This window comes from Panulirus ornatus, chromosome 42 (assembly GCF_036320965.1).
Source record: "Panulirus ornatus isolate Po-2019 chromosome 42, ASM3632096v1, whole genome shotgun sequence".
In the NCBI taxonomy this organism is placed as follows: Eukaryota; Metazoa; Arthropoda; class Malacostraca; order Decapoda; family Palinuridae; genus Panulirus; species Panulirus ornatus.
The window spans coordinates 28,327,807-28,331,427 of NC_092265.1; the positions used below are offsets into that span (position 1 = coordinate 28,327,807).

The 3,621-nt window shown below is 34.7% G+C and overlaps 1 non-coding gene across 1 annotated transcript; it reads right to left on the reverse strand.

Annotated features, from left to right (window-relative positions):
• Positions 1-1,380: 1,380 nt before the first annotated feature.
• Positions 1,381-1,452, reverse strand: TRNAA-GGC (transfer RNA alanine (anticodon GGC)). The gene has a single exon. It is a non-coding gene; the product is annotated as a tRNA-Ala (tRNA).
• Positions 1,453-3,621: the final 2,169 nt, after the last annotated feature.

The window sequence follows — 3,621 nt, forward strand, 5'->3', positions numbered from 1 at the left end:
TATATATATATATATATATGAATATATATATACTTATGTGTGTGTGTGTGTGTGTCTGTGTACGGATAAACTTTAATGCTGGCCAGGGTGTACTGGTGATGCCTTTGACCTAAAATGTACGTTCAAGCCCTTAGGCTTATCATGATCTTCACTACAACCTCATCTTCATATGACCTTATCTTGACTAAGCTCGTTTCAAGGAATGCTTTAGATTTTTCCCGCTCACACAAACAACACACTTACACGGGGCTCCACGAGGGCAAATATATGATTACACACACACCTACACACCCACCACCACCACTAATAATACACAGAGAAATAGCTTTTTCGGTCGGCTTTGGATCCGCCCTTGAACGTAGTTTGGAGGATTTGGGGGATCAGATCAATGAGGTTGAGTTCACTACAACCTCATATTCACTAAAGTGTATCTTCACTACTAACTTATTCTCACTAAATTATATCTTCGCTATACCCTCTTCTTCACTACACCGTTATTTTTACCATACCATCATCATTGCACTCCCTAATGTTCACTTAGTTCTTATCTTCACTACATAATCATTTTGAATAAACTTTACTTTTTGATTTCCCTTATCTCTACTACATTCGTATCTTCACTACATTCGTATCTTCACTACAACCTATCTTGACACTATCCTTATCATCACTATGCTCTTCCTCACTACACTCTCATCTTAACATCATCCTTCTGTTTACCGAACTTAGTTCAAAGTCTGACTTGAACGTAGCTTTGGAAAGTTTGTGTTCCTCATTGTGTTACCTCCTTATTAGCATTATAAAGGCAATTGTCACCACTCCCTAACTAAACCCTCATCGTCACTACACTCTCATCATTATCATTACTTCTTGATGTTCAATACAGAATTTCAACATACATATTTGTCTTCACTACAGAATAATTTTCATTGCACCTTAATCTTCATTACTCCTTGTTTCAGCTACATCCGTATCTTCCATTCATTCTTATATCTTATATTAGTTACATCTTTACAATATCTTTATATCTTCTCTGTTCCGTCTTTTGGAAAATTGAAAATGAGAGGGAAGGATTTCCAGCCTCCCGCTCCCTCCCCTTTTAGTCGCCTTGTACGACACACAGGGAATACGAGGCAAGTATTCTTTATTTCCCTATCACCAGGGATAACAGCATCTGGTGTTCCCAGACGGTCACCCATCCAAGTACTAACCAGACCCAACGCTGCTTAACTTCCCTGATCGGACGATATATGCATATATATATATATATATATATATATATATATATATATATATATATATATATATATATATATATATATGTGTGTGTGTGTGTGTGTGTGTACAAGACTGAAAACAATGAATTTCCCAAATAAAAAATGGAGGCGCCGGGGTTTGAACCCGGGTCCTCTCGCATGCCAAGCGAGCGCTCTACCACTGAGCTACGCCCCCAAGAACATATTTTGTGACATAGTATTATATAAAGCACTGAGATTACCACGGCAAAATACTGTTTGACCGACCGTTGCCGACTAGCCGGCAAAATAACCACAGCGTAAATCTCCATGTTGCTGTCGTGTTTTCCTCTCAATTTTCCAAGAAGAATTGAGTTTTACTTTTTTATTTTCGTTGCAATAGACTGGAACTAAGCAATAGACTGGAACTAAGCAATAGACTGGAACTAAGCAATAGACTGGAACTAAACAATAGACTGGAACTAAGCTGACCTGGTATGAGGTCAGAGCCCTCATTATCATCCCTGCTAACTACCGGAAGCAGATTAAGTCGTTCCACAACCGATGTCCGGCCCATGTTAACTCTGATGTGCCCAGCAGTTGGAGGAGGATCGCCAGAAGCTTCTGGAAGATTTCAAGGACGTCTTGGTGGACCTGACCCTTTCAGATAAGGTCGAAAACCCCAATTTATTGTGAAGATCTTCACTATAACGTTGGACGAACATACTGAATGTTGCACACATGTGATGCGGACAAAATGAAAAAAGAAAAAGACAAAAAATATGTCTGGTGTGGGTCTCGAACCCACGACCTTGAGTGTGTGAGACTCACGCTCTACCATTGAGCTAACCAGACAATAGAAATATACGTCTGTTTCTTCAATTTGAATTAATGAAAATCTTTGCGAGGCAGCGTTTAGAAAAGAGAGATGTCTTTGACGAAATTTACTTGTTTGGCTCCTTCTTATGTCTCTCATTATCGAAAGTAAACATACTGAAGGATATATACGTATATGTATATATATATATATATATATATATATATATATATATATATATATATATATATATATATATATATATATATATATATATATATATATATATATATGTATATATATATATATGTATATATATATATATATATATATATATATATATATATATATATATATATATATATATACATATATATGTATATTGGAAAGGATCACAATTTTGCGCGTGATCAAGTATATTCCTATGAGTCCACGGGGAAAATGAAACATGACAGGTTCCCAAGTGCACTTTCATGTAATAACCACATCATCAGGGGAGACACAAGAGAGACATATAACAGTCAGTTGATATACAACGAAGAGACGTAGCTAGTACGCCATTTGGTAAACATGTGATTGTCCGAGACAGACAACAAGCGTATCATAAACTAATTATGTGGACAAGATGAATTCCTTACAAATTTTATCAACACTAAATTTATGCAATTTGTATAGACAATCACTTATATCAAGATTATAATTCTTTGTGCATTTAATGATAGAAGATTCAATGATATTTCTCGTGGTACTGGAGTTAGAGATTATAATGCCATCTCAGTTATTAACTCTAACTCCAGTACCACGAGAAATATCACTGAATCTTCTATTATTAAATACACAAAGAATTATAAACCTTAAGGAAACATGCAACATGGCGGTCAAACTATGAGATGCACAAATGAAGTTTATGAATGGAATATCAGTGAGACGAACTAGTTGATGAATGATGAATGAAAGTGTAATAAAGTCATGATGAATGAATGAAAGTGTAATAAAGTCATGATGAATGAATGAAAGTGTAATAAAGTCATGATGAATGAATGAAAGTGTAATAAAGTCATGATGAATGAATGAAAGTGTAATAAAGTCATGATGAATGAATGAAAGTGTAATAAAGTCATGATGAATGAATGAAAGTGTAATAAAGTCATGATGAATGAATGAAAGTGTAATAAAGTCATGATGAATGAATGAAAGTGTAATAAAGTCATGATGAATGAATGAAAGTGTAATAAAGTCATGATGAATGAATGAAAGTGTAATAAAGTCATGATGAATGAATGAAAGTGTAATAAAGTCATGATGAATGAATGAAAGTGTAATAAAGTCATGATGAATGAATGAAAGTGTAATAAAGTCATGATGAATGAATGAAAGTGTAATAAAGTCATGATGAATGAATGAAAGTGTAATAAAGTCATGATGAATGAATGAAAGTGTAATAAAGTCATGATGAATGAATGAAAGTGTGATAAAGTCATAGTTTAAAAGGACAAAATATGAATGGCAGCCAGGGAAGAGTGGCCCAGGTAAATGGAAGGGTTGAAAAGTTCGCGTTATGTGACGAAT